Source organism: Lynx canadensis, chromosome A2, assembly GCF_007474595.2.
Source record: "Lynx canadensis isolate LIC74 chromosome A2, mLynCan4.pri.v2, whole genome shotgun sequence".
NCBI lineage: Eukaryota > Metazoa > Chordata > Mammalia > Carnivora > Felidae > Lynx > Lynx canadensis.
The window spans coordinates 100,201,520-100,214,590 of NC_044304.2; the positions used below are offsets into that span (position 1 = coordinate 100,201,520).

At 41.1% G+C, this 13,071-nt stretch overlaps 1 protein-coding gene across 1 annotated transcript in view; it reads right to left on the bottom strand.

Moving 5' to 3' along the window:
• The window catches only part of ASNS (asparagine synthetase (glutamine-hydrolyzing)), a 160,983-nt gene that overhangs the window by 22,919 nt on the left and 124,993 nt on the right, over nt 1-13,071 (bottom strand). The window contains 1 exon segment of the mRNA XM_030308001.2: nt 232-409. The gene's annotated coding sequence lies outside the window, so the exon portion shown is untranslated.

A 13,071-nucleotide genomic window follows, 5' to 3' on the forward strand; every position in this document is an offset into this window, starting at 1 on the left:
TCATAACTCCAAAGCTACCCAGGAGACCATGACTCACATGTTAGGTAACAGTGACTTAGGATTCCAACGAATTTATAAGCCCATCCTCTCACCCCCCAAAACAGAAAATGCTTCCAAAGCAGGCCACATGGTTAGCCCTTAACCTAAACACCAGATGAATTGTCAGCAATAGTGTCACCGTTAGATCCCAGTAACCAGAACCACTGAGCTTTTCACTGGACATGAACTTACCCACTCAGGGAGGAGTTTAGGATGCCACCATGGGGGAGCTCTCAAGGCACAGGACGGAGTCGGAGTGAGACAAAAAATAGCTGGAGCCTCCATTTGATCTCTTGTTCTGTCCCATAAATGTTAGCCACAGGCCTTCTCAGCAGCTTATGATTCCATTTCTCTGCTGTTCTACCTATTTCTTATGATTTTTTAAAATCAGGGGTTGAAATGCAATTTGAGATAGGACTTCTGATCTTTACTTCTATATCCTCTACTTTTCTTCTCATGTCATTGAAATTTCCCTGGTACCTACATTTAACTCAGCAGGTTAAACAGTAATATGGAGGGGCACCTGGGTGGCTCAGTCGGTTAAGCATCCGACTTCAGCTCAGGTCATGATCTCATGGTTTGTGGGTTCAAGCCCCACATCAGGCTTTGTGCTGACAGCTTAGAGCCTGGAGCCTGCTTCGGATTCTGTGTCTCCCTCTCTCTCTGCCCCTCCCTCACTTATGCTCTGTGTCTCTCTATCTCAAAAATAAATAAACATTAAAAAAACCCAACAGTAATATGGAAAATTCTGAAAATTCCAGATTCCAGAAAAATTAGATACTTTTGCATTTGTTACCTAGGATCTGTTACTTAGCCTTAGTGCAACAAAAGAGGGAATATTAACATGGGTTATGTGCATATGTGTTTTGTGGAACCAGACTTCATAAAACTGGGAATGAACTATATTTCAACAAACCATTTGTGTAGTCCTAAATACAAGAAGACTGGTATAAAAAGGAATAAGAAAAGACTGGAAAAGCTGAAAGAAAAATGGGAGTCTCTCCTCTGAAAGATGAAAAACTTACTGGGAAGTTCCACTAATTTAGAATCAGAATAATAATTGCTTTAAAGAAGAGTAGAGTGAAATGAGCATAAATAACACTATTCAAAGTTGACCTTGCACAGCAGATGACATGGGAGCAGAGACTGATATTTAAGATCATAATATTAACAGTTATTTATTACCTCCTAGATGCAATGCATTTTAATTTTTTTTCTATTCTGTAGGCTAACCATGGGAAAGAACAATTATTCTTATCTTTTGAATGTCAAAGAAGAGTCTCAAGAATATAAAGTAACATACCCAACACCAAACAGTTATCAACTGGCTGAGCCACGGGCCTCAAACATAGCATGACGACATGAGAGCTTCCATGCCTATTCTAGAAGTTGCTCAGCAAGCAGACCAGGTAGAGAGAGCCCCTCTAAGAAATGACAGTGAGACATGAAAGGTCCCAGCGTGTCCCTAAACACAGCTAGAGAAAGTACAGTTGATCCTTGAACAGCACTGGTTTATGATGTGTGGATCCAACTATAAATGAATTTTTTACAATACAGTACATAAATGTATTTTCTCTTCCTTATGATTTCCTTAACATTTTCTTCAGTAAAAGGTGAAAAGATTTATACGATCTGAGGAGAAACCAGAGTATTAACATTTCCTTTTATCGAGCTTATTTTATTGTAAGAATACAGTATAAAACACATATAACATACAAACTATGTGCTAGTCAAATACTTATGCTATTGGTGAGGTCAACAGCTGGCTACTAGTAGGTAAGTTTTCGTGGAGTTAAAACTTATACCGGATTTTCGACTACACGGGGCAGTTGATGGAGCCCCTAAGGCCCACATTATTCAAGAGTCGACAGTACATAGAACAAGTGGGAAAAGCCAAGGAAGAGCAAGAAATTCCATTTGAAGAGAGCAAGAAGAGTAAATGGAGAAGGGCAGCCACAGGAAATGGGCAGAATGCATGCATTTGGAGAAGAAAGATTACTTTTAATTTAGGACAGGAGAGGGGGAAAGAATGGTAGTGGGATATAGGTAAGCCTAGAGGAAAAGGAAAGAGAAACAGAGAGAAAACAAACAAGACACATTAAGTATATCAATGATGATAAGGAAGTGCTTTAGAGGAAAACAGAGAGAGAAGAAAAGGAATGGGGGGATTACAATTTTTAGAAGAATTTGTGCTTACAGGCCTCCTTTTTCTCTAAGAAAGAGAAGGTATATTGACTGTGGTACTGAAACCCTTGGAATGCTGTGAGGGTGAACTTTGAAATACCAGACAGATGTCAACAAAAGTTAATAAGGGGAAAAAAACAAGAGATGGTTGGGCAACGTGGAGATCCAATACAGGAGGACATGAACGTGACTGGGGCAATGAGGGAGCGCGTATTCTCCAACCACATGGGACAATCCAAGATTTAGGGTCCAGACATGGAGGGGAATGGATCCAGGCTCTGGGTTTGACAGAGCATGTGTAGAACACAGGTAAGCTGGCATGGGAACGTGCACCAAGTGTGCCTCAGCAGAGACAGCACTTTCAGTAAACTCTGTTAATTGTTCAAAAATATTCAGCGCTCCTCGCCAGGGGGAGAATTATACCATCTCTAGCCCGCTGACATCCGGTTTAGGCATGTGACTTGCTATCGCCAGTGATATATGAGCGGAAGTGACAGGTGTCTCTTGTGAACAGAAACTTTAGGAGCCATGGTTATGGTTCACCATGTCCTCCTTGCCCTCTGCCATGAGTCTGGCAGTGCTCCGGAGGCAGGCGGCTCCACCAACCCAGAATGAAACATGAGAGGGACTACAGCCCACCCATGATCAGTCTGTAGTTTTCTGGTTACAAGGGTCTGAGATTAGGTGGTCATTTGTAACTGCAGTATAACCTAGTCTAACTTCAAGAGTAGAGTTTGAACGCTTTAAATTAGAATGGAAAGAAGTCAAGTTAGAAGTTACTTAATTTATTAAAAGACTAAAAGGGGCTAATGGATTAGAGGCTTGGTTGTAGGCTAAGGAAGTATAGGAATAGAAGAAATAGATGAACAGGGTATGTTTATGGGAAAGGAATATGTAATTTTTTTTAACGTTTATTTATTTTTGAGACAGAGAGAGACAGAGCATGAACAGGGGAGGGGCAGAGAGAGAGGGAGACACAGAATCTGAAATGGGCTCCAAGCTCTGAGCTGTCAGCACAGAGCCCGACGGGGGGCTCAAACTCACAGACTGTGAGATCATGACCGAAGTCGGACGCTTAACCGACTGAGCCACCTAGGCGCCCCAGGAATGTATAATTTTATTTTATTTTTTTTAATTTATTTTATTTTTCTTAATTTTTTTTATTTTTGGGACAGAGAGAGACAGAGCATGAATGGGGGAGGGGCAGAGAGAGAGGGAGACACAGAATCGGAAACAGGCTCCAGGCTCTGAGCCATCAGCCCATAGCTTGACGCGGGGCTCGAACTCACGGACCGCGAGATCGTGACCTGGCTGAAGTCGGACGCTTAACCGACTGCGCCACCCAGGCGCCCCAGGAATGTATAATTTTAAAGTGCTAAATAAAATAGTGAATGTAAGATGACCTACCCCAGGTCCCTTAACACAATAAGCATTAAGTAAGCAAAGGTCCTCCCCAAACAGAATTCTCCTGTGCCTTACCAGGCTAAGCCCTATCCAGTCAAGAGGTTTATGAGGCTAGGAATTAGCAGCCCTGGAATAAAAGACCCCCCAAAAACAGTCATATAGCAAGTCCTGAAGCTTGACAAAAACATCCATTCTTCTCCAAACACATCTCCTACTGCATTGCACCCCAGACCACTGGTCTCCTTTTTCTTAAACACAACAGGCAGAGGTGAATAGGGTTTTCAGCTGCTGAAAGTTGGACTTGGGACTAGAAACCAGATTTATCCCTTTTCCTTCCTGTGGAAGTTATGCATACTGAGGTTGTCAGGGCAGAAAAGCATGGTTTCATTTCTTCATTAAACTAACAATATATATGGAGAATCTACGATATCGGGACATGGAGCTTACAGTCACAGGGGAAATCAACAAGATACCTAAGTGCGATACACAGAGAAGGGTAAATAACTGCTACGGAGAAAACTAGAGCAGAAAAGGAAGCACACCATACTGCGCCCCTGTTGTTGCATTACATAGTATCACTCTACGACATTCGTCTTATGTTTGGTTTGCACATTTAGTAAAATATTACAAGCATCTCTCCAGGATGAAGTTGAGCCAGAATTCACATCTCTTAATGAAAGGTACCCAGTAAAGAGTCATCCGATAGTCTCTGAGGCTTGTCAGATATGCTTAATTCTTCCACCACATTCAGCCCTTACTACTCTAAACCATGCCCACCCAATAGGGAAGAGTTTGCTGGATTCCAGCCATGAACACAGCATTGCGGCAGCTGAAGACCCATTACACTCCTACTCCAATTGTGGCCACCGTGAAAGGACCCAACCCAATGCTTCAAAGCAAGGTCTTTAACACCCTAGTGGAGACCAGTGTTTCCCAAAATGATGCAGGTACAAATGGTATTCGCTACTACATCTACAGCCCAGAAAGGTGACAACAAAAATTATTAGCAATTGAAGTTGCTATTGTGGCTGGGAAGCAGGACCATTAAGAAACTAACACCTAATAACAACTACACTGAGACTATCCAGACCAATTGTGGCAGATCAAATGACGATAGTAGTTGCTGTTCATGAGGACCTTTTAGGCCACCTTTTCCAAGTAACTTATTTTTACCTACTGCTAAGTATCCAGGCAGACACTGTGGCTTGGATGCTGGACTACCAGGGAAGCCCCACTCTCAGGAAATGCTCCAGACTGAGCCTATCTCAGCCATCAGGCCCCAGCACAGGCAGAAAAATGCACCTTCCCATGGCATCTGGCCACGATCCAAGACATCTGGTGGGAACACAGGTTTCCACTTATGTGGAAAGGGGATAACTGGGGCAAGAAAATAACACCCTAAAATATAGGCTTGCCTATGAGGTCACCTCTGTCCATTTGTGTCTCTGAACATAGTATGCAAAAGACTTGGTGTAGTGGGTTGAATGGTGGCACCCTAAGTATCTCCTTAAATCCCAGAACCTGTGAATGTGACCTTATCTGGGAAAAGGGCCTTTGCAGATGTACATAAGTTAAGGATCTTGACACATGATCATCCTAGATTATCCACGTGGGCCTTAAATCCAATGACAAGCCTTCTTATAAAAGACACAGAGGGGAAAACAGAGGACAAGGCCATGTGAAGATGGAGACTGAGATGGCAGTTATACAGCTACAAACCAAGTAACACCCGGAGCCACTAGAAGATGGAAGAGGCAAGAAAGGATTCTCCCCTAGAGACTTGGAGGCAGTTCGGTCCTGCCAACATGCTGACATCAGATTTCTGGTCTCCAGAACTACGAGAGAATAAATTTCTGTTATTTTAAGGCATCCAGTATATGGTAATACATTTTATCAGCCCTTAGGAAATTAATACACTCGGTAACTTTAACTTGACCCTACTCTTGATGTCTGCCTCCAAGGTAAGGAGAAGCCAGGCAGCAGGACCATTCCCAATCCTAAATTCCTCTGTAATTAACATTGTCTCTACTTCAGGTGTGCTCCCTACCACATTCAAAGTAAGGTGTCTCCCTGCACCCACCCCCATTCACCCTACAACTACCCAAATTTGGAGCAAAGTACCTGATCATGAAAGAGGGTCTCCATCTTCATGGACTATTTAACCAATTAATCTCCAATCTTCCATTCTAACACATGCTCCAACTTGGCAAGACACCATTCAAAACTATTCATGCAACTGTTCTCCCACCTTCCCTCCCACCTGTGCCCAGACACATGCAGGTGATTCAGCAGGTGCCCTTCTGATGCACCCCCTCCAGACACTTCCACTTGCTCAGCCTCCAGAGATATGTCATACAGCAAATTGCTCTCTTCCTCCTACAGAATAGCCATTTCCCTAAAAATTATCATTTCTCCCTCTACCTTCTCAATGCTCCACTCCTTTTGACACAGTCCAGTCCAGAGCTAAGCACAATGCCTGGCACGTAGACAGCACTCAATAAATACTTGCTGATTGAATGATTAAGATGGCTTTGGAACATCCAGGAAGATATTCTAGAGACTAACCACTGCATGAAAGAATGTTTTAAAGACTTTCCCACTGGCATTGCTGTCATTGGCCTCCTTAATACACTTGACAACTCTCTTTAGCTTGACCTTATCCTTAAAGGCTGTCACCTAGTGATGGTGAAAGCCTGTTATGGCCTCTTCCCATTGGTCACACAGGTACATGTTGTAACTTGCTTCTAGTGAATCCTTTCTGCCAAAGAGAGAGGAGTCCATGAGGTGAACAAGCAAAGATTCAAGCACAGCCCCTACCTGATACTTAGTCTTCTGCCCCATTTCTTCTTCCTCCATTTTGGCCTCCCTGCTTACATATCTTAGGTTCAGAAACTCAGAACTGTTTTTATTTAATGTTTGAACCAGCTTCTCCACCTAATGTTGCTTTCACAAGTTCTCATGCTGTGCCGTGGAAGAGAGCATCTGGATAATGCAATCCTACAGAAACAATATAGAATTCCAGCTACAACACCTTCAAGCTGTGTGACCTTGAGTGAGTTCTTTCTTTCACCTGCCAAATGGGAAAAAAGTATGAACTTTGCAGGTTCATTAGGAGGTTTAGAAATATTGAGAGGATTAGGGAACCGGCAAAGTAGCTGGAACACAATAAAAGTGCAAAATATGTCAGCCATTGTTACTATTGGATCTACCTTGATACTCACATTGTAGATCACAGAAAAGAAGAGTGGCAGAGCCCTGGGCAGCCTTGCCCACTCTTCCAGCCGTGAAGAGATGAACAGGACACTTCAACTATCCCCAGATATTTCTATAATTCTACCTCACTAGACTGGGAGTGGAAATAACTGAAATCATGAGACAAGTTTGAAAAAAAACTAGTTTGAAACATAGTTTAAAAAAATAACTTTCTCAGCCTTTAATTGTATCTGTTAGAAATGTAACTTTCTAGTTTTACATATCAGATGTTATTCAAAATGCTTTGTAAAATACATCAGTTGCACAACATTGTGAAAGTGCTAAGCAGCACTGAACTGTACACTTTAAAACGGTGAATTTTATGTGAATTTAACCAAAAAATTATTTTTTTTTTAAAAAGATGCCAGGGCACCTGGGTGGCTCAGTCGGTCGAGCTTCCGACTTCGGCTCAGGTCATGATCTCACATTTGTGAGTTCCGGCCCCACATCAGGCTCTGTGCTGACAGCTCAGAGCCGTGGAGCCTGCTTCTGATTCTGTGTCTCCCTCTCTCTACCCCTCCCCCACCCATGCTCTGTCTCTCTCTGCCTCTCAAAAATAAACTAATTAAAAAAATAAATAATAAAAAGAGGCAGAAACTGCTGTTGTCTTCAACATCAGAATGTTGACCTGGAGATTACTTTAACCAACACAGATTCCAATTTTGTAGGTCAACACCTTTTAAAAACCCCGATAGTGATTCAGATGATCCAGAGTTGAGAATCATTTTGGCCATATTAAAATATCTCAGAGTAGACAAAGGAGATGAATACAGTAGAAATTGCACTTTTTACAAAAAGACAATTATCTGGATAACATGGTATGGTTCTGGGGACATTCTTTCTATAATTTGCATTACTGGGGTTCAAATAAAGTTTGAACAATGCATTTACCCACGTAAATCACACTTTCCTGTGGATTTTCATTCATTTCAATTTTAGGAAGAAACATCTGCTTGAGGTCTTGGAGCAAACAAAAGGTAGGAGCAAACTTGGGAGCCATGAGGGGAGGAAAAATAATCCCTGTGGCACCTCTTGGATTCTCTTCATCCAGTTCCATTCAAAAGGGTCCCAAAGCACAGTCCAATGTCCCATTGTGTCTTGATGGGAGGTGGGCAGTGGGGACGTGTGTTTCTTCAGTTCATCAGAGTGCTGCGAGATCTGGAGAAGAGAGGGGTACAGAGGCAGCAAGGGTACTGCAGGCAGCACTCAGGTTCCTCAACCTTCCTTTCATCTTCCCCAAGTCATTCCCTGCCCACCTCCATGTCTGTGTGTCTGGCAAATGAATGCAGACTGGACATTTCTGAAAGTGCTTGCTGCTACCAGGAAGATTCCACAAGAGGCTGAGACAAAGGGGAGTGGATGGCAGGAAGGGACGGTAAAGGGAGGAAACTATTAAAGCTACATCTGTGAGACGGACAGAAAAAAATAACTCTAGATTTAAAAAACAAACAAAAACAAAAAAGTGACTGGCTTCTTTATTTCTCAGATTGTGGGAAGGAACCTCATCCCTGCTATTAAGAGGCTGCCCAATTTGCTGTTATGAAAAGAAGGTGCTTCTGTATTTGTTTGCATTTCTTTTAGGGATATGATTACTACTTGGTATTACTATCCTCTTCCACCATTTTATTTCTCCCTCATCCTTTAATTGTAAACTTTCTGACTTTTCAGATCAACTCAAATAGTACCTGGCAGACTTGTTATTGCATGAATACTTATTGAATTATGAAACGCTGAGTTGGAGTGGAATAAATGAGAAGACTAGAATGTTCTCTTTTCACTGTAACAGGTTTGAAGTGTTCCTTGTGGTGCATAGGAAAATGAATCCTCATACATTATGTTCTTACATTTCATGTAAGAGAAATGTTTCCCACTTTTCTCAGAGCTGATGTCCCAGCCTTATGATAATGATAATTGAGTTGGGGCAGGAGTCTGGTACCAACCAAGTTGTGATGTCTGTTCCCAGATATACAAATAGTTTATGATGTGTCTCTTGCTAATTCATATAATCTTCCTGGGTTTCCACATTTGTAAAAAATGGGGCTGAAATACATAAATTTCTGGTCCCTTCTAGTAAATGGATGTGACCTAATGTCAGAAGAGAAATTAACACTTAATGATCTTTGGTCCCAAGCATCCTCACATTGACATTGCAGATAGGATTTTCCTCCATTTAAAGATAATTGAGAATCAGAGATAAGATAGGCCTTGCTCATGATCACACAGTTATCCAGGAATATATCCAGGGTTTGAACTCAAGTGGATCCAAACCCAGATTCTATTCCCTGCCACTCCACATGACTTCTTACCTGGGAGACTGAACTATATGAGTATAATCATTTTTATTTCAGGACACAAAAAGTCCACATCATGCTACATTAAAACAGAGTATATTAGGCACCTAGGTGGCTCAGGCAGTTAAGCATCGAGCTCTTGATTTCAGCTCAGATCGTGACCTCATGGTTTGGGAGTTCAAGCCCAGGAGACAGAGAATCCCAAGCAGGCTCTGCCCTGTCAGCTCTGTGCTGACAGGGCAGAGCCTGCTTGGGATTCTCTGTCTCCTTCTCTTTCTGCCCCTCCCCCACTTTCTCTCTCAAAAAAATATTTTTTTTAAAAAGAAAGAAAATACAGTATATAATTAAGTATAATTTTTTCCAGTCTTCACTGGAATTTTTTAAATTGGAAGCTTACAAAGGAGCAGATACATTTTATTATTATTTTAAATGAGCTATTAAGAACATAGAATTCATCCCATTCCTGTTTCAAAATGATCCTGGTGTTAGTATCCTCTTCCCCTCCCCATCCTTATGTATGCACCTCCACTCTGTCACTCATGTTACTCAAGTTTATTATATAAAATTGATGTCCCCTAGGTGCAGGGTCTACAGCCAGAGAATAACCAGAGAATATTAGCTAAAACCAGAGCTTTTACATGAAAATAACCTAGTTGGCATGTAGTTATGAATGTCTTTTTTTCATGTCGAAAAACTGAGCAGACTCATGTGACAATAGCTGTACATTTAATTTCCCCACCAATTGAGAAGAGTAAGTGATTAGCCACTTAAATGTAGTAAAAGTTCTGAAACCCATTTTGTTTTCTTCAGCATAACAGCATCTACACATATCTTAAAATACAATTCTTCCCATATGTTCATGTTGTCTCTGATAGGCAAGGCAGGCAAGGCCAGAGTGATAAGGAGAATGGAAAGGACAGTGGAGGTGATGAGAGCTACAAGTTTTTTAAGTGGAACAGAATGATCAGATGGACTTTTTCAAAAGCTAACCTTGCCAGCTGTAATGAGAACCAACTACAGTGGGAGCCCAGCAGCAGGAAGGAGAGGTCAACAGCACTGGGGTACAGAGACACCCCTACAGTTACCTGGAGATGAGAACAAGGGACATGGACAGGAGGGTGAGAGAAGGGCAAATCCAGAACATTGCAGACTGGGGGGATGGGCTGAAGGAGAAACCATGATAAGAAATAAGGAATATCAGAGGATATTAAAATAGAGACATTTGGGAAGTAGGGTAGGGGTTGAAATGAGGGGCACAGAATACTGAGTTTAGTTTAACATCTATTAAGATAGACATGCCTGAGCTACATACATTAGGTATTTGGACAGATGTACCAATCTCAAACTAAGGAGATCTCAGAGTTTTTAAAGACAATAAAACACTGTAGTCATAACATCAGCTTTAGAGGGGTGCCTGGATGGCTCAGTTGGTTAAGCATATGACTTCGGCCCAGATCATGATCTCATGGTTCATGAGTTCAGGCCCTGCGTCAGACTCTGTGCTGACAGCTCAGAGCCTGGAGCCTGCTTTGGATTTTGTGTCTCCCTCTCTCTCTGCCCCTCCCCACCTCTCAAAAATAAAAAAAATAAAAAAAATCAGCTTTAGAGTCAAATAGACAATGGATTCATTAAAAGCTCTGCCATGACTAATTCTGTGGGATTGGACAAGATTTGGAGACTTTCTGAGCATTAACTTCCTCATTTGAAAATGATTACTCATTTTCAAATGATTTGGAAAATACTCAAATGATTACTTGATGTGGACTTAATGAGACAAGGCAGATACATCAATGAGCAAAGTGCCTGGCATATAGTAGTAATTGTTCCATAAATGTTATTGAACCATGAATAAAGGTAGGAATTGAAGTCAGAGGTTTGGAGCTGATAACCCTGGAAGTATAGGAGGGAAGATCATTAAAGGCAGGGCCTTGGGGATGCCAACCTTGAGGGTCAGGCATAGCAGGGGCAGGCAAAAACAGACTGAGAAGACGTAGAAGCAGAAAGGATAATCAGGAGAGTGCTGTACCCTGGAAGCCAGTGGGAGTGGGCAACAGGAGAATGAATCAGAATCATTGTATTAAGCACTTACAGATCAGAAAATTAACCATTACATCTGTTAATGAGGATATCTTTGTTCTGACCTGAACAAAGGGTACTTTGATGAGAGAACAAGTAGAAGCAGTACATAGAGATAGCATTCAGCTTTCCTACAAGTTTGAAAGCTTAATTATTAGAAATATATAATTCTAAGATAGAGAATATAATCTAGTTTAAAAACAGGAAGGGGTTAATTAATAGTATTAACACAGCTGAAATGGATCTCTTCAGGATCTTTCCCCTCAGCTTGTGATCTTTGTTGTTTCTCTCATCTTAGCAAAAACCACCACCACCACCACCAACAACACATTCTTGACTCTATGACTGTACCTCTTTCTCTACCTCTTGCTCCATTTTTTTACCTTCGATAGTGAAACTCTTCTAGTAGTCAATCTAAATTCCCCATTTCGAATTTTTTTTCTGTACTCTCCTGAACTCACCCCTAGAGGATTTTCTCTCCCACCTTCTACCAAAATTACCAGTAACCCCCACATGGCAAAATCCAAAGGTTGTTTCTCAGCTCTCATGTCAGTTGACCTATCAGCAACACTTGATACAGTTAATCAGTCTCCGCTTTAAACACTTGGCTTTTAGGACACAAATTCTCTTGATTTTCCTCTTTTTCTGCTAGCCATTCTATCTGCTTTGCTGGCTCCTTACTATAATGTTAATATTGGAAAGCCCTACAGCTCAGTCCTGGACTCTCTTATTATTATTATTATTATTATTTTTTAAATTTACACTCACCACTCAATCTAATCTAGTATCATGACCTAAAAAAATTGACATGATCCACAACTTTAAATCTTAACCTTGGATTGCTCCAGCAATTCCAGAATACTATATCAATCTTCACTCAACATATCTACTTGAAGTTATTTTAAAAACTATAAATTTTTGAAATTCCCATCAACTAAATGAATGCTTATTAAAATTTTCAACTCTGTGGAGCTCTTTGCTAACATCAAAAAATTAAACCATTCACATGAGAGTAGTTGTAATTGGGTACCACTGATAACAAAATTTATAATGCAACCACCTACTATTCGCTTGGTCCCACTTTAAATTTATATTTTATCATAACATTTACTTGAATATTATTTTTATAGATTTATCAGTTACAATATTTTCAATGTACAGACAATGAGGCAGCAACATCCAGGTTCACCAATTCCTTGCTATATAATCCCCCAAACTATCCAGGCTCCATGCTCCACAAATTGAAAAACACAACTGGAGGAGTGCCTAGGTGGCTCAGTTGGTTAGGTGTCCCACTTCAGCTCAGGTAATTATCTCACACTCTGCAGGGTCAAGCCCCACATAGGGTTCTGTACTGTCATAACAGCTCAGAGCCTGGAGTCTGCTTTGCATCCTCTTTTTCTACTCTCTCTCTCTGCCCCTCCACAGCTTGTGCACTCTCTCTCAAAAAATAAATAAGAATTTAAAAATAAAAGAAAAACTGGCTTCCTAATGAATTTATTTGCATACAAAAATGATTATGCCTTCAAGGCAGAGCCCACGATTTAACTTTTGCATAGGTTAACACTCAGACTCCTCATTTCTGTTCAATATATTACTTCCCAAGCAAAAATTCAGAATGGCAAAGACATGAACCCTCATGTTAAGCCCTCCAGCTATCAGTCTTCCCTCATGTTTCCTAAAGGGACTGCATGCATCTCTTCACATCCTAAACAAGTTCAAAAGGTTGAACTGCAGAAAGTAAAATTTGAGGATACTCCATACACCGTAAAATTTTCATGATGTTTTGCTTTGTGATATTTTGACCAGCTATTAAATCTCATTT